The sequence below is a fragment of the Palaemon carinicauda genome, chromosome 40 (assembly GCF_036898095.1).
Source record: "Palaemon carinicauda isolate YSFRI2023 chromosome 40, ASM3689809v2, whole genome shotgun sequence".
In the NCBI taxonomy this organism is placed as follows: domain Eukaryota; kingdom Metazoa; phylum Arthropoda; class Malacostraca; order Decapoda; family Palaemonidae; genus Palaemon; species Palaemon carinicauda.
In genome coordinates this window covers 59,117,835-59,145,687 of record NC_090764.1, presented here as the reverse complement: position 1 = coordinate 59,145,687, position 27,853 = coordinate 59,117,835, and the positions used below count along the sequence as shown (strand labels likewise).

Sequence of the window (27,853 nt, the reverse complement as noted above, 5' to 3'; positions counted from 1 at the left end):
TAATGAAATCATTATATTATTTTATACATAATTCATTACACTACTTGGCCAGCTATCTATTTTCCTGTGAAAAACTTATTCATTACCTATAATGGTTTATACATATACATATAATTAATATTCAGTTAAATGAAACTTGATTGTTTTACTTGGTTTCAAGTAATGGTTAAGGAAAAATAATTTAGCTTGTTCAATTTCTTTATAAGAAAATACTTAACTTTATAGGTTATCAATGTAATAAGCATTATTAAAAATACATCAACTACAGTTAAAATTGTGCTACTTTCTGTTTATAAAACATAACATAATCTGGAACAGGTTGTATAGGAAGAGTTTCTAACACTTTCAAATGTTTCGATATAAAATGTTTCACCTTATTTTCATAATTTTTTTGCAATGTGTTATTTATTTCATAATAAAGGAACACACTTGGAACATAGTAATGAAAATCTTTGATAACAATTTTAAAAGAATTTATGAATGATTTGACTTGCTATACTCCAAAGGTGCATTTTTCCATTACATGTTTTCTTTACATTTGGTTTGATTGACATGAGCAAAAAAATTCACTGCCCGGTTGTAATGCTTTAAGGGAGCCGTCCGGTATGTCTTGTATGTTTTGTTCTAATTATTCAAAATTCCTAATTTCCATGTATGTTTTAGATATATATACCTTCATCATACAAAAAATTCGAGTCGTTTGAGCTAATATATTTAGATTTTTTAGCAAAGATTTTTTTTTAATTAGTAATTTCTCCACGAATATGACAATTATTGTATTGAAAATCATACCATAAGAAAATACTTTTTTGGGCTCAAGCCATGACGTCCTGATGGAAGGTTCCTTCAGTAGCTTCCTTGGGTATATTTAACTACAGGGATATTCCCAGAGAATTAAACTAAAGGTTATCACAGAATTCTAACTTCTGGTGCGAGTACCCTAAAGGTTTCCCTCTAGGATATCGTATGTCAACAGGGGACGTATGTATTAACATGCCACATAGCTATCTGCACCCCATATAGAGTTAACACTTCGATATGGAAAGGTGGAGAATAACTGAGGAGCCGTTCCACAGTTACACTCGTCCGTGGCTGCTTTTGGTACTCGAAACGTAAACAAACGGGCGCCATTGCTAAATGACGTCACGTCCGTCCTCATCCTTCAGCCTGTAGCCCCTTGCTTTGGTCGGATTTCCCTTTGTGCGATTTTCATCGACTTACATCGCCGTTATGTCGTTACCTTCAGCCTCGCCTTCTTCTGGAAAGTTGAGTACCAAGTCCCAGAAAGTGAACCCTCGCTACTTCGCGGTTCGACCATCGCGGATTCACCACTTCGCGGATTTTTTCCATAACCCATATATATACAGTAATATATATATATATATGTATGCATGTATTTATGTATATGTGTATACATATAAATATATATATTTATACACACACACACACACATATATATATATATATATATATATATATATATATATATATATATATATATATATATATATATATATATATATATATATCTAAAGTAGGAAGATGTGATGTAGTTCTAAGGGAAAAGTATGGGAAATATGTCTGGGTAATAAGCAAAGCTCTACCTCCAGTTTGTTTCTTCATTATGATCAGAGATAAATGTAAACAAAACATTGGTTGCCATTTTTTATTGTGCTTTTTAGCGTGTTTAGGAAATGCATGATATAAAATCACCTTTAATATTTGTGCCTGTTTTAGTTTAGGGTACTGTAGTACATGCATTAAGTGTTCTGTACATTAAAGGGTAGTTTGTTAACAGAACTACGTACAAGGGAAGGTTTTAAAAGTCTGAATATACATGTTGAATAAATAGGTAAATATGGTGTCACTACTTCGCGGATTTTCACCTATCGCGGCCGCGACTGGAACCTATCTACCGCGATAAACGAGGGTTCACTGTATTGTTTAAATAAACTCTAGCCGTAAAGTAACTTCTACTTTTCGTAAAATATTGTGTTTTTTGGCGGAGCTGTGCTGATCCCGGACGCGCCATTTTATGGCGTCGCTGTTCTATTGCATGCTTTATTTAGTTAGCCAGAACAGCCTTATCTGGTCTCTAAACTAATTAATATTATTAGTTATTTAGTCTTCATAGCTAGGAATTAGTTATATCATGTTTTAGCGCTCATCTACTCGGTCGTCGTTCGACCCCATACTAGATCGCTAGCTTAGCCCCTAGGCTGGATAGCCTAGTGCTTGTGTTCATGCATGATATACCAGCGTTCCTAGGTTATGTTATGAAGATTGGGGCATTATTAAACATACTGTTAACTGTGATGTAAGTGTTTTCGCCTTCGGGGACCATATAGGGGACCGGGTTGATTGCGTATCTTTCCACCCTAACCAAATGTAGGAACCCCTATATGCTCCCTTATCCCCTGCCTGCGGGCATTCCCTCTGTGTGGCCATGCTTTCCCTTCTATATAGGGGAATCTTGTCTACAAACAGAGTATTTATTGCTTCTCTGTCTACCCTAAGGGAATGATCCCCCCTTAGGGTTGTGACCGAGAAATAAGGAACGGCTCTGCCCTTCCTCAGTTGCACCTGGTTGGGTTACTCCTCCCTCCCTGCAACTTGGGATGTGTCTTTCAGCTTACCTAGCCTAGGAGTTAACCCTCCTTCTCTAGGTTAAGCTCTGGGGGTTGTTTCTGTCCTTTTATAGTTTGAGACGGTACTCCGGTACCATTCTCATTCTGGTTACCTAACCTAGGTTACGGAGCGTTCTCCCTCTCCTTGATGGCCGTTCTTGTACAGAGCCTCCCCTATGAAAGACCCCTCATCTTCTCCCTCCCCACCTATCCCTTTGGTGTAGGCTTGCCTATACACATCTGTCCTTAGTCCTACAACTCCTCCCTTGGGTGGAGTGGTAGGGCTAACTTGTTCTCCTGCTGAGCTGGCCGCTCTGGTACACATACCCTTCATAGTGCTCTATGGGGGTAGTCGCCGGCAGCCGTCCGGCCGGCGGGGGTTTCCCCCTCTTGAGTGCCCTCTAACCCTCCCTTGGGTTACCCCAGGCACCCGGCCGACTGCCGGCCCCCTGCCGCCGGATGCTATGAGTATCTACTCCTATCATGAGTGCACTCTCTCCGGAGGGATGCCGGAGGGGTATGTGGTCTTACCCCTCCCATCCCTCCTTACCTTTCTCTCCGACTATCCTGGTGCCGGTCCCTTGCCGCCTCCACCGCCGGCGATACCGCCTTACCTCTGGTGATATTCTTTCATAAGATGCCCTCCCTCCTCTAAGACGTCAGCCTTCCGTGTGCCGGAGGCATACAGCCGACGTCCCACCCCTCATTTTACCTAGTAACAGCTGGCTGACCCTCCGTGCCGGCATTGATTGCCAGCGGTCTAGGTATACAACCATATGCTTATCTATCTTATGAATTGATCCAGCTCACCTGGCCGTCAGCCGTCGGCTGCCGGAACCGCCGCCTCCTGCCGGCGACCTGCCGCTGTGCCGGGGGTCGCCACGATGGTATTACATTTTAGATACTCAATGTGTCTGTCTTGATGCCTTCCACCCTGCAGGACCGGCCTCCAGCGTGCCGTCGGTCTGCCGGCACCCCCTGGAGACGTTAAGGGACATACACCCCTTCCCATACCTGCCGACAATATGCCGACAGCCAACATACTGCAGCCAGATGGCTTAGCCACTTCCACATGTAGGTATTGTCTTACCTTTGAAATTGTGGCCGTGCTGTCTGATTGCACATTACAATATTCCAGCATACTCTGTGTGTCTTTGCGCAGCCGATTGCCGGAACCTATATCTAATAAGGGGTGTTCTCTACTCCCCTTCTACCCAGGGATCTGAGTGGTCTCAGTCCCTGCTACACCTCGCAGGCAATTTCTGCTAGAGGCTTAGCTTCTACCCACCACGGCTTATCCATATGGATTTCCGTTCAAGAAATTGCCTACTGATAAGGTTACGGTAACCGACTGGGCGGGACTCACAAGTATGTGTCTATATACTTCCTTTCCCGCTCTCTACTCTCAGGCATTATAATACCTTATGAATTGTTTTAATGCTTAAAAACTTAGATTAAGTTATCTTAATTTTAGAGTAATGTAAGTCATTCTTATACCTTCCATGTACTCATGATCTCTTTCTTTTACAGGAGTATATGAAGTGCGAAAGCAACTTTTGTGGAGTGAAGCGCCCGGACTTCTACGGGCACAAGGCGGCACGCCCCCCCTGCTCCGCCAAGAGAGGCGACCTGAAATACTGGGACCCGCAGCACTGTACAGTCTGCAAGAGTTGTTTGGTCGAGGCGTTCGACGATCCTCCTTCAGCGGAGGCAAGGGACAACGCTCGAGAGAAGCTACGCAAGTGGGTGCGTGGCTTCCAGAAGAACGCCACCGGACCGTATCTCGCCAGCGAAGATTTGAGGGCCTTGCTGTTTCAAAGGCATCTAAAGACTCTGTGATCCTCAGTGATCAGATCCCCACCTTCCAGCTCGTGGTGGAACCTGATATCGTCATGGCCCAGTCCATGCATGAGTGCCAATTGGATTCCGATAACGTGGAACGTATGTCGGAAGTTTCGGAAGAGACGGAGAAGAACCTCATGGGCGAGGAGCTCGACTATAAGGAAGATCAGGTGGAATATCCTGATTCGGAGTCTGAGGTCGCTCCCACTCCTACTCCCGCAGCAACTCCTGCACCGTCCGAGGAAACCGTTCCTTCGACTTCCGCCACCCCGGACCCTCTTCCATCAGGCACTCAGGAGGTCTTCAAGATGCTTGAAGCCCTCATGGAAAGAAAACTTCGTGAGACCCATGAGCAATTCCGGTCTACCCTTGTGAGTTTTAAACAACCGAAACGGATTTCGGTTAAGGACCTCCCCTCTTGCTCGGATACTAACCCATGGAGATATGCCGAGCATATGCCGATCACAACTGGTAAGATCTTCATCAGTGAGAAGGTCGGCTCTATCCTGTTGGAAGAAGTGGAATTCTTCCCGAACTTCGAGGCTTATCCGGACTGTTACGTCCGGCTCAGGTCCGAACCAGCCTCAAAGGAAGAGACCGAACCGAAGGAAGTCATCGTGTTCGATCTCGCGAAGGCCCAGGCTATGCTAGCCAGTGCGGTGAAGAGTAGGGGTTTCACCAACTCCAAGATGCCGGCGCTCAGTAAGAAGCACCCAACCTTCGTTGCGCCGAATGCTGCGACCTTCCCCTTTATAGAAAAGGTCTTCACAGCGGTCTTGAAAGCAGTGGAGGAAGGGAAACCTTGCCCTGTACTGGAGGAGTGCAGACCCTTCTCCCTTACCGTTCCTCCCGATGATAGGCACTGGAAAGACGTCCAGTCAACCTTCACGGTGGGGAAGTTAGAGCCTGACGTAGCCGGTCGTCAGTTCAATGAGGACCTCCCAAGGCTAAATGATCACCTCCTTTGTAGGGAACAGGATACGAAGGAGAGGCTTACCGCATCGCTGTCCCTCCAGGTACAGCTTGAACTCATGGCCGGGGACACTAGAGTCCCGGACTTTTACATGGTCCTAGCCAAAACACATTTGGCAACGGTGACGAAGGACAGGTCCTTCGTCACCGTTGCCAAATGTGTTTTGGCTAGGACCATGTAAAAGTCCGGGACTCTAGTGTCCCCGGCCATGAGTTCAAGCTGTACCTGGAGGGACAGCGATGCGGTAAGCCTCTCCTTCGTATCCTGTTCCCTACAAAGGAGGTGATCATTTAGCCTTGGGAGGTCCTCATTGAACTGACGACCGGCTACGTCAGGCTCTAACTTCCCCACCGTGAAGGTTGACTGGACGTCTTTCCAGTGCCTATCATCGGGAGGAACGGTAAGGGAGAAGGGTCTGCACTCCTCCAGTACAGGGCAAGGTTTCCCTTCCTCCACTGCTTTCAAGACCGCTGTGAAGGCCTTTTCTATAAAGGGGAAGGTCGCAGCATTCGGCGCAACGAAGGTTGGGTGCTTCTTACTGAGCGCCGGCATCTTGGAGTTGGTGAAACCCCTACTCTTCACCGCACTGGCTAGCATAGCCTGGGCCTTCGCGAGATCGAACACGATGACTTCCTTCGGTTCGGTCTCTTCCTTTGAGGCTGGTTCGGACCTGAGCCGGACGTAACAGTCCGGATAAGCCTCGAAGTTCGGGAAGAATTCCACTTCTTCCAACAGGATAGAGCCGACCTTCTCACTGATGAAGATCTTACCAGTTGTGATCGGCATATGCTCGGCATATCTCCATGGGTTAGTATCCGAGCAAGAGGGGAGGTCCTTAACCGAAATCCGTTTCGGTTGTTTAAAACTCACAAGGGTAGACCGGAATTGCTCATGGGTCTCACGAAGTTTTCTTTCCATGAGGGCTTCAAGCATCTTGAAGACCTCCTGAGTGCCTGATGGAAGAGGGTCCGGGGTGGCGGAAGTCGAAGGAACGGTTTCCTCGGACGGTGCAGGAGTTGCTGCGGGAGTAGGAGTGGGAGCGACCTCAGACTCCGAATCAGGATATTCCACCTGATCTTCCTTATAGTCGAGCTCCTCGCCCATGAGGTTCTTCTCCGTCTCTTCCGAAACTTCCGACATACGTTCCACGTTATCGGAATCCAATTGGCACTCATGCATGGACTGGGCCATGACGATATCAGGTTCCACCACGAGCTGGAAGGTGGAGATCTGATCACTGAGGATCACAGAGTCTTTAGATGCCTTTGAAACAGCAAGGCCCTCAAATCTTCGCTGGCGAGATACGGTCCGGTGGCGTTCTTCTGGAAGCCACGCACCCACTTGCGTAGCTTCTCTCGAGCGTTGTCCCTTGCCTCCGCTGAAGGAGGATCGTCGAACGCCTCGACCAAACAACTCTTGCAGACTGTACAGTGCTGCGGGTCCCAGTATTTCAGGTCGCCTCTCTTGGCGGAGCAGGGGGGCATGCCGCCTTGTGCCCGTAGAAGTCCGGGCGCTTCACTCCACAAAAGTTGCTTTCGCACTTCATATACTCCTGTAAAAGAAAGAGATCATGAGTACATGGAAGGTATAAGAATGACTTACATTACTCTAAAATTAAGATAACTTAATCTAAGTTTTTAAGCATTAAAACAATTCATAAGGTATTATAATGCCTGAGAGTAGAGAGCGGGAAAGGAAGTATATAGACACATACTTGTGAGTCCCGCCCAGTCGGTTACCGTAACCTTATCAGTAGGCAATTTCTTGAACGGAAATCCATATGGATAAGCCGTGGTGGGTAGAAGCTAAGCCTCTAGCAGAAATTGCCTGCGAGGTGTAGCAGGGACTGAGACCACTCAGATCCCTGGGTAGAAGGGGAGTAGAGAACACCCCTTATTAGATATAGGTTCCGGCAATCGGCTGCGCAAAGACACACAGAGTATGCTGGAATATTGTAATGTGCAATCAGACAGCACGGCCACAATTTCAAAGGTAAGACAATACCTACATGTGGAAGTGGCTAAGCCATCTGGCTGCAGTATGTTGGCTGTCGGCATATTGTCGGCAGGTATGGGAAGGGGTGTATGTCCCTTAACGTCTCCAGGGGGTGCCGGCAGACCGACGGCACGCTGGAGGCCGGTCCTGCAGGGTGGAAGGCATCAAGACAGACACATTGAGTATCTAAAATGTAATACCATCGTGGCGACCCCCGGCACAGCGGCAGGTCGCCGGCAGGAGGCGGCGGCTCCGGCAGCCGACGGCTGACGGCCAGGTGAGCTGGATCAATTCATAAGATAGATAAGCATATGGTTGTATACCTAGACCGCTGGCAATCAATGCCGGCACGGAGGGTCAGCCAGCTGTTACTAGGTAAAATGAGGGGTGGGACGTCGGCTGTATGCCTCCGGCACACGGAAGGCTGACGTCTTAGAGGAGGGAGGGCATCTTATGAAAGAATATCACCAGAGGTAACCCTGACACGCAAGGGAAGCAACCCCGTGGGAGGCAACCCTTTGCCCCGAAGGGACCGTTGTCCGTCGGAAGACCGATGTCCGTCGGAAGACCGTTGTCCGTCGGAAGACGAGTTCAGACTGCTGTCCATCTGCACCAAGGGCGGAAGTTCAAGATGAAGGAGCTGCAGGCTGCATACGGAGATTCAAAAAGGCGCCTCTTAGCACCCTTATAGGGAGATGGGAGGCCCTTACGACGTAGCGGATGATGAGCCTTGCGGCGAAGGCGGCCAACAGCAACAACAGCAGAAGAGTCCTCCGAAGAGGAGTCTCTATGATTGTACTCTCTCGCGAACGAAAGAGAAACACTTCGTAGAAGAGACGGGTCAGCCAGTGACCTAAAAAGAGCAATCTTCCGAAGAGGGGCTCCTGCAGTTGCCCAGCCCCTTGAGCGAAACTGCAGGTGCGACCGCTCAGCACCAAGAGCATAGTAGCACGAAAAAAAAAAGGCAAGAGAAGAACCCCCCAAAGGGGAAAAACTCAAGCCTGGACAGGAAAACTTCCCTCGGAAGGAAAGTTACCCACCCAAGGAGGCGAGCCTCCTGAGTGTTCTAAAATGAACTGGAGAGCTGTCAATCGTCACGGGAGTACTTCCAGGAGAAGGAGACACGCCCCTGACAAAGATCTATAGGGGAGGCAGCAACAGCCGAATCCCCAGGCCTCAACAAGACAGCTCACTCCGATGTCACATTACAGAAACGAACTAGATCGGTAACTGAAAAAAAAAAAAAATCATTAGTTAACATTCATTCCCCCATGAAGGCTCCGAAGAGGAATCCCGAGGGAAAGGAACACAAGAATTATACAACAGGCACGTGCCCTCACAACCACTTACACTCACGGAAGGAGAGCTGTAACCAACACAGAATTATAACAATTATAATTATGTAACTATATAATTATGTAATTTAAAAATGAATGAACACTAAAGAAAGAACGAAAACCCCGAAAGGAATCGTTCTACAAAGCTGAAAAATCAACAAATACAATTAGATTCATAAACTAATTGAGACAAAACGTACGGCGTAGCAACCCCACCCACACGGGAAGGAAGCTACTCCGACATAGTAAAAGTAATGTAGTAAAAGGGTGAACGACCTCAAAGAGAGAGAGAGAGAAAGACCGAAGTCAAACTCGATCGCGACCCATGAAATTACACCATGGTGGCCTAACTGCCGAGGGCTCCACGGAGATATCCTACACTACACACACAAGCTGAAAAGGAAACTTACTGATTTCTATACTCAAATATATACATAAACACAAAAAAATTTTCACATATATATTGAGTAAAAGAAAAGTAAGAGATTAAGTAAAGACAAAACAAACAATGGCTGCCAAGCGAGGACAAAGAGAGACGTCTGTCCATGTACGAGCCAAAAGTGAAAGTGAAGCAGTCCACCGGTGTGTGAGAGGGGGAGGGGTAGCTAGCTACCACTCCCCTACCCCCCCCCCCCCCCCCCCCCGCTAACTAGCGCAGGGGTAATACACCCTCGTTAAATTCTAATGGCTCGCCATTTCAGCTACGCTAAAAGGTAAACCCAATGTAAATAGCGTGGTTTTTATTTCGGTTACGGAACAAACACACATTATAGCACCATCAGTACACTTTACTTCAGTTAATGACAATGAAAAATAAAGCAAGTTACTAAGTTCATCATAATGAAAAGATCATAAAGATTTGTTAGAAATGACTTGGAAACTAATCTTTACATGGTTAGGTTCCAAAGACAGGGTGGTTATTGTACTAATTTATGTATAAAATAATATAATGATTTCATTAATATATGAAGTAGGGGGTATAAAAGAGACAGAGAGAGAGCAAACAAGTTAGTTTAGTGAGTCATACTTATAAAATAATTTATAAGCTAAGCAGTTTTGAAACTATACCATGATCTTAAAAGTCGAAGAAATTGAGAAGGCACATATATTTGTCGATATAAAAAAGGACAAATTTGAAAATATTCTGTATTTTTCCAAACCATACCAACCTGAAGATCTTTATTATGGAGATATATTTCGGTGACAGCCGTAAAACTTTAAGCAAGGTATTACTACCCTCTTCTAGTTAGTGTTGGGTAGACCAACAACCCCACTCACACACAGTAGCCAACACAAGCTACTTTGCAATTGCAGGTAGGACTTCCTGGGGGTATGTGATGGCAGGCCAGTATGTTTAATAAAAAGATTTAAATTAGCATATTTATGAAAAATTAATTATTTCCAAATTTGTCATTTGTTCCAGCACCAAATAAAAAGCTTCCAGCTCTCTACTATGGAGACTTACATTTAGGTGGGTGTAAGTCTAAGATCAACTGGCTGGTCCCTGACCAGAGTTGCAACTCTTGTGCTTCGCACAAACTGTGAAAAGAGCACCCTATAACCCCGCTAACTCCCAATGAGAGATAACAGCCCGAGCAATTGTGCAAAGGAGTGGAAACTAAGCATGTGACTCGTCAAAGTAAGACTTCACTTGGAGCTATGCTTTCTTTTTTTTTTTTTTTTTACCTGGACATTACCTGATTCCTACCTCGCTGGGTGATTGGGGATGTAAAAATTATACATTCATATATTAGGATACAGAAGGGACGATGATACCACCTACAGTCAGAGGAAGTCAGCTTACATGGTTCCTCGGCTTGCTCAAGCCCAAGATAAGGGAGAATGAAAGATGAAAAGGCCAGTCATACACACTAGACTTACAACCAGATAACATCTGGCCTCTACCAACTGCTACTTGTCCTATGAGGGAGCTGAGGACTTTTTACCTCTGCCAATAAAGTTGGAAGGAGGTTATGCTTTACCCTGTTTGTGCGTTTGTTTGTGAACAGCTTCCTGGCCAAAATTTTAATTGTTGAGTAATGAAACTTGCAGGGATTAACTGTTATCTAAAAAACTGGAAGTTATTAAAATTGGGAAGGTCAAGATCAAAGATCCTGGTCAGTGTCAAGCAAAATGTTCAATTCACGTAATAAGCCATAAGTTTGGACATCATTGTCAGAAAGACTTCAAACTTGGTTCATATTTGATTGTATGAAAACCATGCCAATTAATACATGTTAAGGTCAAGGTCAAGGTCGAGCAAAAGATCGAGAAATAAGCAGCTGAGTGCCCATCTAATTGATAGATCATATTTTATTCGGCCACCACAGGAACTACGGATAACGTGTCAAGACTCCTGTAGATTACGTCTTGCAGGAAATGGGCGGTGAAAGTAGACTGACAAGTTGAATTCAAGTACAGTTCTCATAGGACGCCTTTGCCAATAATAAATGATGTTTTGGCTCAATTAGGAGTAGAACACATTCTCATCTTCAGATTTATTTCGTGGATATTGGCAAGTACCATTAGATGAAGAATCCAAGTCATTATCGGCTTTTAGCACTCGTAAGGAACATTTACAATTTCAAGATGTTATTTAAGCTCACATCAGCTTCTTTAATTTTTGTCAGATTAATGTTACAGATTTTAAGAGACCAATAATGTATCAGTTTATTAAGATGATATTGATATGTTTAGCAAGGATATAGAGGGCCATTTAAAAATGTTAGAACTAGTCTTAGATAGATTGAAAATAGCAGGATTATTATTATTATTATTATTACTATCCAAGCTACAACCCTAATTGGAAAAGCAAGATGCTATAAGCCCAGGGGCTCCAATAGGGAAAAATAGCCCAGTGAGGAAAGGAAATAAGGAAATAAATAACTGAAGAGAACAAATTAACAATAAATCAGTCTAAAAAAAGTAACAACGTCATAACAGATATGTCATATATAAACTATTAACAACGTCAAAAACAAATATGTCATATATAAACTATAAAAAGACTCATGTCCGCCTGGTCAACAAAAAAGCATTTGCTCCAACTTTGAACTTTTGAAGTTCTACTGATTCAACAACCTGATTAGGAAGATCATTCCACAACTTGGTAACAGCTGGAATAAAACTTCTAGAGTACTGCGTAGTATTGAGTCTTATGATGGAAAAGGCCTGGCTATTAGAATTAACTGCCAGCCTAGTATTACGAACAGGATAGAATTGTCCAGGGAGATCTGAATGTAAAGGATGGTCAGAGTTATGAAAAATCTTATGCAACATGCATAATGAACTAATTGAACGACGGTGCCAGAGATTAATATCTAGATCAGGAATAAGAAATTTAATAGACCGTAAGTTTCTGTCCAACAAATTAAGATGAGAATCAGCAGCTGAAGACCAGACAGGAGAACAATACTCAAAACAAGGTAGAATAAAAGAATTAAAACACTTCTTCAGAATAGATTGATCACCGAATATCTTAAAAGACTTTCTCAATAAGCCAATTTTTTGTGCAATTGAAGAAGACACAGACCTTATATGTTTCTCAAAAGTAAATTTGCTGTCGAGAATCACACCTAAAATTTTGAAAGAGTCATACAAATTTAAAGAAACATTATCAATACTGAGATCCGGATGTTGAGGAGCCACCGTCCTTGACCTACTAACAATCATACTTTGAGTTTTGTTAGGATTCAACTTCATACCCCATAACTTGCACCATGCACTAATTTTAGCTAGATCTCTATTAAGGGATTCACCAACCCCAGGTCTACATTCAGGGGATGGAATTGATGCAAAGAGAGTAGCATCATCTGCATATGCAACAAGCTTATTTTCTAGGCCAAACCACATGTCATGTGTATATAGTATGAAAAGTAATGGGCCAAGAACACTACCCTGTGGAACACCGGATATCACATTCCTATACTCACTATGGTGCCCATCAACAACTACTCTTTGAGATCTACTACTTAAAAAATCAATAATAATGCTAAGAAATGACCCACCCACTCCCAACTGTTTCAGTTTGAAAACAAGGGCCTCATGATTAACACGGTCAAAGGCAGCACTAAAATCAAGTCCAATCATACGAACTTCTCGACCACAATCAAGGGATTTCTGTACTGCATTGGAGATTGTAAGAAGGGCATCACATGCTCCAAGGCCTTTACGAAAACCAAATTGCAAACTATGGAATAGATGATTACCTTCAGCAAACCTATTAAGACGTTCAAAAACTTTAGATAATATGGGAGTTATGGAAATTGGGCGGTAATCAGTGGGACTTGAGCTACCACAAACACATTTACATAGAGGAGTAACATTACCAATTCTCCAACAAGTGCTAAAAGCTCCTCTTCTCGCTAACTTGCGCAAAATAACAGATAACTTTGGAGCTAAGAAATCTGCTGTCTTTATAAAAAACAAAGGAAAAATACCATTTGGGTCTACACCTCCATAAGCATCAAGGTCCATCAACAGAGCTTTAATCTCACGAGATCGAAAAGCTAAACTAGTTAGTTTAGCCTCAGGAAAACAGGAATGAGGAAGTTCAAGTTTTTCATTACTCTGTTTACTGTCAAAAACATCAGCCAAAAGGGTTGCCTTTTCCTTTGGACAGTGAGTGACTGAGCCATCTGGTTTAAGTAAAGGGGGAACTGCTGCATCTACACCAAAGAGTGCAGATTTAAGGGTAGACCACCATTTATGTTCCTGAGTTGTACCAGAGAGGGTTTCTTTTATGATTAAATTGTACTCCTTTTCAGTTGAGGCATAAACTCTCTGAGCAAAAGCTCGAAGCTGAGTATAGTTGTTCCAGGTCAAATCTGATCTGTTACCCTTCCAAAGGTGATAGCCCTCCTGCTTCTCCAAATAAGCACGTCTACAATCATCATTGAACCACGGTTTGTCCTTCATTCGGTACCTTAGCACACGAGAAGGGATACGCCTATCAATTATGTTGACTAGATTCTCATTCAAAGAGACAACAGGATCCACACTATTATATAATTGTGACCAATTCAAGCAAAAAAGATCATGCAAAATCCCATTCCAGTCAGCTTGGGATTTCATATAAATTTTACAGGAATATGATATATCAGGGACAGGCTGCTCAGTCTTCACTAATAATGAAATCAAGGCATGATCAGAAGTCCCGACTGGAGAATCAACCTTACTAGTTATAACGCCAGGGGAGTCAGTGTATACGAGGTCCAAGCAATTACCAGACCTGTGAGTAGCTTCATTTATGATTTGCTCACAGCCTGATTCAGAGGCAAAGTCTAAAGCTCTTAAGCCATGGCGATCGGTAGGAGAGATAGAACTTAACCACTCCCTATGGTGAGCATTAAAATCACCAACAAAGACAAAAGAAGCCTTTCTATCATCTTGTATCTTAGCCATAATGGTAAGAAGACAATCGAAGATAGAATCATCCATGTCTGGATTCCGGTAGATTGAACACAAATAAAAGTTGTTATGCCTGCCACAAACTTTTATTACCTGAATCTCATGACATCCACATTGATAGCAGGACTTATGAGAAGCAGGGTACTCGGTCCTAATATACACCGCCATTCCCCTGGCCCTAGGAATGGCATCACATTTCAGCATTATTGGCTTCTTAAAACCAGTTATAAGGAGCTCAGATGAGTGCCCCATATTAGAAACCAAAGTTTCTGAGCACGAAAGAATATCATACTGTCTGGACGCAACTGTAAGGTCTTGGATATTTGCATGAAGACCACGAATATTGCAATACAGAAGACGACATTGACGAAATCTAGGACGTACTGGTCCCGGATTTTGCTCAATGTCTCCAGACAGCATAAGAATTAATAGAAATAAAAAAGAGACATCATACTTAAAAACTAGATTAACAAGAATTATAACAAAAACAATATGTACAGAATAATAAAAAAAGTGATTGATGATACCCATAGACTATAGTAAAATGTCGGAAAAACTGGTCAACATGGAGGAGCCGATACACCATGCAAGGCTAAATACCCTCCAGGATAGCCACTTCAACTGAAGGGAGGACAGTAAGGATGGTTTTGAGAAGAAAAAATCAGAAAAAGGAAAAGACAACCTCTTGATAAACCACCAGGCATCCATGGCCCTTCTATTAAGCCTGCCCAACACACTATTTCAAAAAAACAAGAGGAAGAAAAAAAAAAAATAAGATAGAATAGTGTGCCCGAGTGTACCCTCAAGCAAGAGAACTCTAACCCAAGGCAGTGGAAGACCATGGTACAGAGGCTATGGCACTACCCAAGACTAGAGAACAATGGTTTAATTTTGGAGTGTCCTTCTCCTAGAAGAGCTGCTTACCATAGCTAAAGAGTCTCTTCTACCCTTACCAAGAGGAAAGTACACTGAACAAATTGCAGTACAGTAATTAACCCCTTGGGTGAAGAAGTGTTAAGTATCTCATTGTTGTCAGATGTATGAGGAAAGATGAGAATATGTAAAGAATAGGCCAGACTATTCTGTGTAAGTGTAGGCAAAGAAAAAATAAGCCGTGACAAGAAAGAGGGATCCAATGCATTACTGTCTGGCCAGTCAAAGGATCCAATACCTCTCTAGTGGTAGTATCTCAACGGGCGGCTGGTGCCCTGGCCAACCTACTACCACATTAAAGATTAAGTTAAAAAGTGTTAGTTTTGTGGAAATCCCTAGAATATTTAGGACATGGAATGAGTGTTGATAGATTCTGCATGCAAGGGAAAATAAAGGATATTGTTGAATATCCTACTCTACAAAATTTAAAGGGTCTAAGAAGATTTTTAGGAATGATAGGATCTTAAGAGACTATTAATACAGTATTTGCTACCATAGCCAAGCCTTTAACTGAGTTAACCAGTAAAGATGTAGTGTATGAGTGGAAAACAGAACAATGAAAGGGTTTTTCAAACTTAAGGCAATGCAAATGTTGAGGGACCCTTTTAGTAAAGTACCCTTGCACTTTAAATCCCTTTAAGGTAATTAAAATGGACCACATGGGACCTTTTTCCCAAAAATTTGAGAGGTAATAAGTACATACTGGTCTTTATAGGTTATTCAACCATATACTTAGAGATTGTCTCAAATAGAGATACTGTAGTACTGCTGTGTTGAAAGCCGAAACATTAAAACAACAGAAGACTGGTATTTAGCTTTAGAATATGTCCAGTTTACTTTGAATAACTTGGTGAATGAAACAATAGGAGAAACCCCACAATTTTTGCTATGCAAATATACGAAATGAGTACCAAACTCCTAGTTAGATGATGTAAAGTCCCCTAGGGAAATATACTAAAAAACAAATCTAATTTAAAAGATATATATTAAAATAAATGTAACCCAAGGTCCGAATGAAAAATGTCTCCCAAAAATTGAGCAACATCAGTGTTAAAAATACAAAAGAATACTGCATACAAGAGCATCTTATAAAGTTAGGAGATAGTATTAATAAAGAATGTATAGAAACTCAGTGATTCAACCTTTATAAATGTACTGAATAACTTAAAAATCAATTTGATGAAATAATGTGGCCTACTAGAGCAAAAAGGATTTTTATTATCATTTTATTGGTAATGCATCGAATGTTATTTTGGTGTAACCACAGAAACCAATGTTTAAAGTCTAAATGACTGAATATATGGAATAGAAAACTAGGCAAAATAGAAAGGAAATTTAATTTGTACCTTAATAGAAACTAACAACAAAGATGTAGAAAACCTAAAGATGGTGAACTACATAAATCAAGTCAACAAGAGTATAACTAATAAAATTGAAAAGAGGAAAAATATTGATACAGTTCATGATGTAGAAAGTGAAACAGGTGAACTACTGTAAATCAATCAAACCAACATGAATATAGCTAACAAAATTGAAGAAAGGGAACATATTAAAACAATTCATGATGTAGAAAGAGAAATAGGTGAATATCAGAACATTATTGTTCAAAGGGGATTCTTAACCCTATCATAAATACACCGAAAACTTTAAAAATAATTTCAGAATGGTGTACAGAAAACAGTTGTTACAAGCCTTTGGTGACAAACATTATGTATTTCACATTATCAACTGTCAAACTAATAAACAACCATTTACTAGTTCTGATTCCCTTTTAAATGATTACAACAGTTTGAGTTACATACATTGCACCATTTCCCTTTGAAAAGCAAATATGAAACAGTAGTAGTGAGGAACACAAAGTAAATTTTACACTAGATGTGAATACTCTGTTAATCATTTATTTGTAGGAAGGGGAAATTGAAAAGTGTTTTGATAAGTGACAGGAATTTCATGTGTAAATTTGTCCAATTAAAACAGCTTATAAATTACTTTCCAAGTTAACAGAGATTATTCTTCAATGACATTGAGATGGTAAAATTTTGTATCAATGTTATGATCTGCTCTTTAAGGAGACCGTCCGCTATGGCGGATAATATAACAACTTTAAAAAATAAAAACAAAGTTATTGTTTCTAAGTATGCAGGGAAATGTCGCAAATGCTCTCCAGAAGTTTCAACCAATCATTTCTACAAATAATGAAGATAAAGTGGTCTTCAAATGATGACGTCATCTGCATGACTGAGTTTGACGGAATCGTCTTTGCGTGTTTATTATTACATATACAGTATACAGCTATTTTTTCACTTATATTTCAAAATCTTGTACGTCTGGCAGAGATGGAAGGCATTAGGAGAGGGTAGGTGAATTCAAACTAGGAGACCAGCCAGTATCTCCAAAGACGTATAGAAGTTATGATGCACGTGTGTTTGTTTACTTGCAGTTCATATGTAAATTGTGGTTTTACAATGTCCTTGTGAACTTTATAACAAGGCCAAAATTACTTAAGGTCAAAGAAGAACAAAAATTAGGCAGAGAGCAACAAAAAAAGAACCAAGGAGAGAGGGAACATGAAAAGAGTACAAAGCTGGAACATTCTAACCAAAACAATGACAACAATGAGAGGCCAATGGAAACTCATGACACCCTTACACCAAGTGTATTAGTACACTAAGGGTTCAAGTACCTTGTTTAGGGAGCCTTCATGTAGGAATAAACAATAAAGGTACAAAGTAAGGTTACCATAATGTTACTTTGATTTTTCTAAGAAGCAAAAATTTATAAAAAAAATCTTTGGAAGCTTATAACTCAAAAACATACTTATTCGCATGTTGGTAGCCATTTCTCAGTTATTTATAGTTCAATTTTAATGAGAAAGATATCATTGGAAAGAGGAATAAAAGTCCCACAAATTTGTGTGACAATTTGGATTTTCCTTTTTGTTTTTTCACGATGTTTTTGAATCAAGACAAAGAAAGAAAAATCATAAAAAAAGAAAATGGAAAATCAAAATTCTGTCACACAATTATCCGGTTTAAAAAATGGATTTTGAGCGAAGCGAAAAATCTATTTTTGGGTGAGATAGCCATGACGTCCTGATGGAAGGTTCCTTCAGTAGCTTCCTTGGGTATATTTAACTACAGGGATATTCCCAGAATTAAACTAAAGGTTATCACAGAATTCTAACTTCTGGTGCGAGTACCCTAAAGGTTTCCCTTTAGGATATCGTATATCAACAGGGGACGTATGTATTAACACGCCACATAGCTATCTGCACCCCATATAGAGTTAACACTTCGATATGGAAAGGTGGAGAATAACTGGGGAGCCGTTCCACAGTTACACTCGTCCGTGGCTGCTTTTGGTACTCGAGACATAAACAATCGGGCGCCATTGCTAAATGACGTCACGTCCGTCCTCATCCTGATGCCAGCCCCTTGCTAATCTCCATGATACAGCAGGACAGGGCAGGGCCTGAAAGGCTGGACTAGAATAGACGGGAGGGTCCATCAGGACGTCATGGCTATCTCACCCAAAAATAGATTTTTCGCTTCGCTCAAAATCCGTTTTTTTGGCTCAAGCCATGACGTCCTGATGGAAGTGTACCAGAGAATTAATGTAACGTGGAAAATTTCCCCTTTAAAGCAAGTACCAAGGGCTCCGAATAGAGGTATGTAATGTGTCCTCGCTAGAGTTTCCGTGGGGATCCAGCTTCCTGCCCCCCTGGCAGAGAAGTCCCGGCGGATCATACCAAAATCCGAAGTGATCATTGAAGGGCTACTCACCCTGCGGAGAGTTCGTGCAGGACTCGGAGACAAGACAGAAGGTCAATATTCGGGTAGGAATATTCTCAAGCATAGGTAAGTGATAGTTAATCACTACGCTCCTTTGGAGGAGAGATCAATCTGGTCTCGAAGGCAGGACGAAGGTAAGTATTCAAGTAGGAATATTACACAGCATGAGTGAGTATATAATACAAGTAATTTTATATTATTCTTCTCATTCCAAAAGGAAGGGGTTAAATGAAACTATGACAATCATGTATTTCATAATAATAATAGGAGCGGAGAGAGACGCACATGTAATAAAATAGACATTTTATTTCATAGATTGCAGATTATAGTGATAACAATTGCAATAATAAGTGTAAAGTTAATTTACAATAATAAAGAATAATGTACATAGAAAATAAAAGACTTCAATCTTGAATCTGAAAAGAAATTTCACTTTTAGAAACACAAGTTCCAGAGGAACGTCAGTCTTTTCCGAAGAAAAACACATCATGCCCTAGAGCATGTGGCACTCATGTGAAGTCTACGGCATTTCACTTTGATAAGAACAGTCTATTAGAAACACTAAGTGTCCATGAAATCACTATATATCACACGAGGGTCAACACAGGCACCCGTAGAGTTAAAGTCCCAAGTAACTCGCTGTTCTATGCAGAGTTAAACAGCAGGTTTCATAACACTACCTGCGGCTACCACGAAATGTTTAACTTCATGCACTTGCTTCGCGTAGTGCTTGAAGAAAACGCGCAACGATTTCCACCCTGTGAAGCTCTTGAGGCTTTCGAAATCCATGCTCTGGAAGAAGTTCAGAGAAGACACGACTTTTCTAGGATCATGACCTGCGGGTGTACTGTCAGGATCCGCTCTGCGAATGAAGTAGGTGATTTTCGCTCTTAGTTGTTTCAGTGTCAGGTCACTACCCGATGTTTCTCCTTTGAAGAGTTGACCTCCACCGAAGTCTGAAGTTCTTCGAAGATAGACCTTAGAACTCTCCACTGGGCATAGAGAAACATCTTCCTTCAGGGGGCAGATTCTCCAAGGGCCCCATCTCTTGGTGGGTAGTTCATTCTTTGCGAGAAACGTCGGATCAGGGAAGAGGGTAAGTTCTCCTGTATCTGTGAACAGGATATGACCCTCGTCTCTTGACAATGCCACTATTTCGCTGACTCGGGCTCCCGAGGCGAGAGCAAAAAGGAAGATAACTTTTTGAGTCAGGTCTTTTAGAGGGCACGAATCGTTGTCCAGGTTAGAGGCAAAATGGAGCACCTTGTCCAGGGACAAGGAGATAGGTTTTGGCGGAGGTGCTGGGCGTAGTCTAGCGCATGCCTTGGGTAGTTTATTGAAGATATCATTGGACAGATCAATCTGGAAAGCGTACAGTAGTGGTCTAGTCAAAGCCGATTTGCAGGTGGAAATCGTGTTGGCTGCTAAGCCTTGTCCATGAAGGTGAATGAAGAAGGACATGCAAAAATCAATGGTGATTTCCGTAGGATTTTTTGCTTTGACGAACGAGACCCACTTTCTCCAAGAAGATTCGTATTGCCGTCGTGTGGATTCGGTCTTGTATTCCTCGAGGAAGTCTAGACTTTTCTTCGAGATCCCAAACCTTTTCTTTGCGGCCAAGGAGAGAAAATCATGAGATGAAGGTCCCTGACTTTTAGTGATGAAGCGAAGACAGTCGACTTCTGTACTTGTTGGGAGAGAACTGGGCCCGGGAGGGGGATCAGCTTGGGCTGCAGCTCCAGGACCAGAGGGTACCAATTGCTCCGGGGCCACTTGGGAGCCACTAGGGCCGCTGTCCCTTTGAAGGTTCTCAGTTTAGAGAGGACTTTCAGCAGAAGGTTGGGGGGAGGGAACAGGTATATCCTGGACCATGTGTTCATATCCAGTGACATGGCATCCACTGCTTCTGCCTTGGGGTCCTCGTACAGAGCCACATATCGAGGAAGTTGATTTTTGTCGCTCGTTGCGAAGAGATCGATCTGAAGTTCCAGGACTTGGTGAGAGATGAAGGAGAATGATCTTGCGTCTAGAGACCATTCAGACTCTATTGGGCTTGTCCGTGACAGAGCGTCCGCCGTCACGTTGCGGAGTCCTTGTAGGTGAACTGCAGACAGGTGCCATTTCTTCTTTTCTGCCAGACAAAAGATGGGAAGAAGTACCTGATTTATCTGGGGCGATCTCGAGCCCTGACGATTGAGACATCTGACTACCACCGAGTTGTCCAGAGTCAGACGGATGTGGATCGAGGGAGGCGGGGAGAGTTTCTTCAGGGTGAGAAGAACCGCCATGGCCTCCAAGATGTTGATGTGAAACATCTTGAATAGGGGGGACCATGTTCCCTGAACCTGTCGTTGGTGGGAGTGACCTCCCCAACCCTCCAGTGAAGCGTCCGTGTGGATGTTGATCGATGGAGGCGGGTGTTGAAGAGGAATGGACCATTTCAGGGCCTTTGCTTCCGACCACGGCTTTAATAGTAAGCGAAGTCTGTTTGGAAGCCGTCTCTTGAGGTCTCTTCGAGCGATAGATACGGAACATCTCCAGACTCCCGCGGCATCCTTTAGCTGTGCGCGAAGCACTGGGTTTGTCACAGAGGCGAACTGTAGAGAGCCTAGAACTTGTTCCTGCTGTCGCCTTGAGATCCGTTTGGATTTGAGAAGTCTTCTGACAGACCCTGCTATTTCCTTCCTTTTCTTCTGCGGGATGGAAAGGCGGTGTGACTGAAGATCCCAATGGATACCCAACCATTGGAACTTCTGAGCTGGAGAGAGGCGAGATTTCTCGCCGTTTATCTTGAATCCCAGATGTTCTAGGAACTGGGTGACTTTGTTGCAGGCTCTTACACAATCTTCGGGCGATGTCGCCCAGACCAGCCAGTCGTCTAGGTAAGCCATCACTTGAACGCCGCGAAGGCGGAGCTGTTGGATGATGGCGTCTGCCAGCTTGGTGAAGATCCGTGGAGCCACGTTGAGCCCGAAGGGCATGGCCCTGAAGGCGTAACTTTTCCTTTGGAGTCGAAATCCTTGGTAGGAGGAAGCATGATGATTCATTGGAACGTGCCAGTAGGCATCCGCCAGGTCTATGGAGACCGTGTAGGCCCCTTGAGGCAGGAGGGTCCTTATTTGTTGGAGAGTCAGCATCTTGAATTTGCTGTTTGTAATGAACTTGAGAGGGGATAAGTCTAGAATGACTCTGAGTTTGTCGGAGTCCTTCTCGGGAACGCAAAATACTCTCCCTTGGAACCTGGTTGACTTTACCCTCCTGATCACCTTCTTGTTCAAGAGTTCTAGGACATATTCTTCCAGGAGGGGGGTTGACTGTTGGAAGAATTGCTGGAAGGCTGGGGGTGGTTGCGTCCAGCTCCAGTCTAGTCCCTTCTTGACGATGCTGTGTGCCCAGGGATCGAAGGTCTAACGATCCTGGAATTGGCGGAGTCTTCCTCCCACCGGAAGCACTTCATTGCTTCTGGTGTCCCGAGGGTTTGCCACCTCGGCCGCTAGCTCCCCTTCCTCCTCTGCCTCTGGAGGGGCGGCGAGACGAATCTCTGCCGGAACCTCTGTTTGAGCCCCTACCTCTGGGACGAAAGGTAGTAGCATGTTGCTCAAATGCAGGGGTAAAGACCGGTCACTGCGACACCACCGGCTGGGGTACCAACTGAAAGGTCTGCTGTGGCTGTGCTGCCACTTGGGGAGTAGCGGAACCCGGAAACTGCCGTCTCTGTTGACGTTGCTGGGGTTTCGGTTTCTGGGACTTCCTCTTAGGTTGATGGCCATCGTCCTGAGAGGATTTCCTTTTTCTCGACATGCCCCACTTGTGGAGAAGGTTCCTGTTCTCAGTGGCGGCCTTGTCAGCAATCTCTTTCACCAGGGAGGAGGGAAAGAGATATTTACCCCAGATATTGGAGGAAATCAGCCTCCGGTGTTCGTGTTTTACCAGATATTGGAGGAAATCAGCCTCCGGGGTTCGTGTTTTACCGTCGCGCTGGCAAACACGAATTCACGACAGGCTCTGCGAGCTGATCAATAGCGCTCCCCTGTTCGCCAGCTCTCTCCTGTTCGTCAGCGCTCTCCTGATGATCGTCGCTGCTGTTCCTGTTGGTTCCTGTTACTCGCCCTGTGCGCCCACGTTCACCGCGCAATCTAGAACTTCGGTTCAGGTGTTGGACAAGGACTCTTCTTCTACGCACAGGATTCCACGTGTTGCCTTCTGCTCGCCAGCGACCACAGACACGTCAACGTTCGCCTGCTCGTCAGCGATCTCCTGCGCGTCAACGATCGCCATCGATCTGCCACGCGTGTCAGGTCCCCTGGACACCATCAGTAGCTATCTAGCGCTCGCCTGCTGTGGACCACGATCTCCGGTAGCTGAGTCTGGCCGTAGATCTTCCTCCTACTCGCCAGTGCTCACCTTTACTTCTGTCATTCTGTGCGCCAGCTTTCTTTTATCGCCAGCGCACATCTGCGCGCCCTTTCCTGCCACGCACCGATGGGCGCCAATGGTTTTTCCTGATTGACAGGTCGCTTCAGCGCTCTCCTTCCTGATGCACCTCCGCGCCTTCTGTTTAGTGCGATGCGCGCTAACCATCCCTAGTCTCTTACGCGTTAGCGATCGCCTACGCGCCCGTGCGATTCTTCGCCTGCGCGCTAGCATTTTGTTAACGCACCACCGCTCGCCAAAGCACCGTCGCTTGCCAACGCGCCATCGCTTGCCGACGCGCCATCGCTTGCCGTCGCGCCAACGCGCCTTCACTCGCCTACGGGCCATCGCCCGCCAAAACGCGCCATCGCCCGCCTACGCGCCATCGGTCTCCCGACAGCCTGCGCTCACCGGCGCGCCCATGTGCCTGCGCGACCACACGCCCACGTGCCCGCGCACATGCGCTCCAATGTTCACCCGCGCACGAACCAACGGTATTCCATCGCCGTCGCGCGAACGTCGGCTCGACTCCTGCAGTATCCATTGCTCGCCTACGGGTCATCGCTCGCCTGTGAACTTTCGGATTCCGACCACCAACTCTCGCCCTTACCACGCTCGCCCTCCTTCTGCGCTCCCTCGCGCACTTTCGTCTGCGTGTCTGCGCATGGGCACTTCCACGTTTGGCCACGTGCAAACCATTGATTTACCATCGCGCGAGCGCCAGGGCGATTGCGACCGCGATTCCCGTCGGGGTTTCGCAACATGGCCAGCCTGGCGAGTCTTCTGGAACGTATTTCCAGAACACGGTCTTCACCCCGTAAACGCAGAGCATGGCACATGCAAGAGCAGGAAGAATCTTCAGGGAGGTCTGAGCAACATTCTTCAGGTCTGAGCAACATTCTTCTTTCCAGAACCTGGGTTAGCCCTTCCTCGTCATTCCCTGGAAGGGTCTTGCCAGGGAGCTTTCCGATCGAGATTTCTCCGTCGGTCAAGGGGTGACTGGTTTACACCTTTCTCATCTCCATCTCGTGGAAGGGGCTTACCAGGTCCTTTCCCTCCTCGGTTGCAACCCGAGGTTTTGTACAAGGAAGCTCCAGGAAGATCATGGGTACAATTCTCTTCTCGGGCTCAAGCACCTTGGCGTTTCGTCGCCAAGTTTTGAACTTGCGGGCAAGCTCGATGTTGGACCATCTAGACGCAGTGACCGAGGGCTTCCTCTCGGGTGTCTCATCCGTGGATGTCGACAAGCTCAGACACTCTTCCATCCTTGGGAAGAGCTTGTTTGTGCCCAAGGACAGAGACATGGACAGCGGTTGTGCGGAGGAAGTTGACTTCCGTTTTCACTCCTCCAAGGCGCTTTCTTCCAGACCCTGCAGGCCTCCAGCGCCTCTTCTTTCAGCCTCGTCAGCCTAAGTTATCGGACTGGCTACGGCAGCTAAGACAAGGTGTCCAATAGCAGTCCTCTCCTGTCAGGAACAGGTAGCACGGGAGGCTCTCCCGGGGGGGGCATAATCCTAGAGGGAGCGGCAGAGTTCACAAACTCTAGGATTGGCAACCCCCCCTTGCAGGTCTCACGCTGGGAGGATGCCTAAGGTTACTCATCCGGATAACAGCTTCACAATGCCAAGGATATCGCGCCTTGCTCTTACCATCTCTCCGTCTCTGTCAGCGAATTCAGTGTCACTGAACCTCTATGCCATGGGGTCGGCTAGAGTTTTGCCCGTTTGGGCAGAATGATCCATGCCTTAGGAGAAGGTCCTCCATAGGGTCGTCGACGGCTTCACCCCCGGCTTCTTCAGTCGATCCTTTCTCGTAGGAAAGCATCTGAGACGGGAATTCCGTAGTCGACCTCTCAGCTCTGATCAAGTTTGTCGAACAAACTTCATCCAGCGTGGTACAGCAGAATCGATCAGACTGGTAACGAGGCGGCAGGACTCCTTAGGCACTGGATCGGAAGGACGGGTACTTTCAGTTTCCATTCCATCCATCTTCCAGGAAGCTCTTGGAATTCAGCCTAGACTTAAGATGCGGTGTGGCGATCCCGTCGCGGCATCGCAGGTTTTTCCCCAGAGAACTCTCCCTGCTTTCCTCATGGCCGCTCAGGAGCAGGCTTCTGCCTCCTTCACCTTTTGGAGGTCGGGTCAACTCCGGTAGGCTCGGGTTCGACCTTCTTCAACGCCGTGACAAGCTTCCGGATCCTTACCATGAGTGAGGTATCATGGTAATTTGCTAGGAGCCTTCTCTACTTCTGCCTCAACATCTGGTGAATCTAGCCATGATATTGAGTCAACGGCCTTACCACATTGGAAACACCGCTTCTCGTCCGTCCAGCGAGGTTAAGCAACGTCGGGTCTGGTTGGTACTTGGATGGGTGACCGCCTGGGGACGCCAGATGCTGTTGCCTCCTCCTCTGAGCCTTCCCTTCAGTGGACTGTGGCAAGGCTGAGGAGAGTTGCAGTACCTGTTCTCAGTCAAGCAGAGCTTTCAGCCCTACCTTGGAACATTTCCTAGGTCTCTTTTCCTCATTGACCCGTCTAAAGTCCCGAACGGTCGCCTCAGGATAAGTTCCCTGTGGGGCGGCCCAAGTTCCGGTGGTATCAAAGCAACGATTAACCGGACTTTCTGGCCCCTATGGGACCAGCGGAACGTTTAGACCTGCAATGGGTGTTGACCTATGGAGCCTCTTAATGGGAGTGGATTTTCTCGTCCTTTCCCCACATTTTTTATGCTGTTCTCGGACTCTTCAAAGGAAAGGCGGGGGGGGGGGGGCATGTTCCGGTTCAGGCCTATGGTCAGGACCGGAAGGATACCTCTCCATCATTCAGGCAGGCTTAGGGGCCGTAGTCTGGCCCCTCTACAGATCCTACAGCTCCTGCCGAGTCGCTCCGTGCGCGACGACTTCATGGTACTGGCGTATTCCAACCAGCAAGGGACGCATTTTCATACCTTCGCATCTTGCAGTAGAGATACTAAGATGATTTGAGATCCTCTCAATACCACTATCGGCTCGCTCATTCCGGGCAGAGGAATGTTCTCTCCGACTATCTGAGCAGAGCCTCGCAGATAGAGTGTACCTGGGGGTCTTTGGCCTTTAGTAACCAGCAAGTCCTGGCCTGGGGGACCTGATCGCGACAGCTTGGAACTTCAAGCTTCCGCTGTTCTTCCCCCCAGTCTCAGACCCCAAGACTCTTTGGCAAGATGCATTCCGGTGATGTTGGGACAACATGGACGCCTGCGTCTTCCCACCATTGTTGTCTGTTGAGAATGGGTCTCAACAAGACCAGGTTGTCTGTCAACCTTTCGATGGCCCTGAGAGCTCCACTGGGACTACACGCTGAACGGTTTCCGGACCCTCTGCTTCCCCTGACAGAACTCCTGGGAGATTCTCCCACGGCACAGGCTACTCAAACAACCACACTACAACATCTTTCACGAGCCGGGGCATCGCTTCGGCTTCACGCCTGGAGACACTACGCCTCCTCCTCAAGAAGAGACAACCCACTACAGTCGCGGGGCGGAGGTCGCGTCATCTGCGATAGTCATCTGCAGGGGTCTACCAGGCGAAGGGGAGAGTCTTCTGTGGTTGGTGTCGTGGGAGAGATACCTCTTCACTTGAGGCCTCTTCTCCAGCAATAACGAACTTATTGCTTTTCAGCGGGAGGAAACTCCTTTCCGCTCTCGGCAGTGAAGCCTGTCGCTCAGCCTTTCCCTGGCCTTCAGGCTGAAAGGAATAAACTTTTTCCTTCCCGCTGGACCTTTCCTCGCTCATGCGAAGCTGCGAACGTCCCTGCCCCCAGTCGGAGTGAGACCTCCTCCATGGAGCATGGTTCGGACTTTTTTAGTCCCTTAGGAGATCCTCTCAAGAACCATTACTTTCAGGCCTCTGATCGTTTTCCGTCTTGGGGGACGGTGCTCCTGCTCACTCTGGCCTCGGCCAGTGTGTAAGCAATCTTTTTGGTCTCGTACGACTCCGTTCTTTCTAAGGAATAGGGGAAGGCAACATTCAGGTTCGCTCCTGAGTTGTTTGCTAGACTCAGAATCTTGGGGTCCCGGCCCTTCGGTCCAATTCCTTCAAGATTTCGAGTCACCATTCTGTATCTGATGACCCAACCTTCTCCTTCTTGCCAGTTAAGGAATCGAGGGGTTATCTCTGGGAACAGTTGCAGTTTGTCCTCACGTGCAGCCGGGTTGGGAGCACAAGAAGGACACGGGAGAGTCACCAGTATACCTCTCCAGCTCGGACTCAAGGACTTTCATCTCGACCTGAATCCAGACCCTCCCCCGTCACGTTGCCCTACAACAAGATGTCGGATACATCGCAACGTCCCTCGCCTTCGAGTAATACTACTCTGTGACGCAGGTGCTACAAGCTGGAGTCTGGAAGCGTCTAGTGACCTTCGCAGCCCCGCTTCCTGCAGGACGTGACCCACAGGAGTATCGATACGTTTCTATCGCTCTGTGGTGGCTACACAACAGCTGGTCTAACCTCAGGCTCCTTTTAGGACAGGTAGCAGAAGGTTGAGGGCATTGTTA

General features: G+C 45.4%; 1 protein-coding gene and 1 pseudogene across 1 annotated transcript in view; both read left to right on the top strand.

Moving 5' to 3' along the window:
- Positions 1-27,853, top strand: part of LOC137631802 (malate dehydrogenase, mitochondrial-like) — a 176,802-nt gene that overhangs the window by 125,648 nt on the left and 23,301 nt on the right.
- LOC137632082 (5S ribosomal RNA) lies at positions 25,606-25,724 on the top strand (annotated as a pseudogene).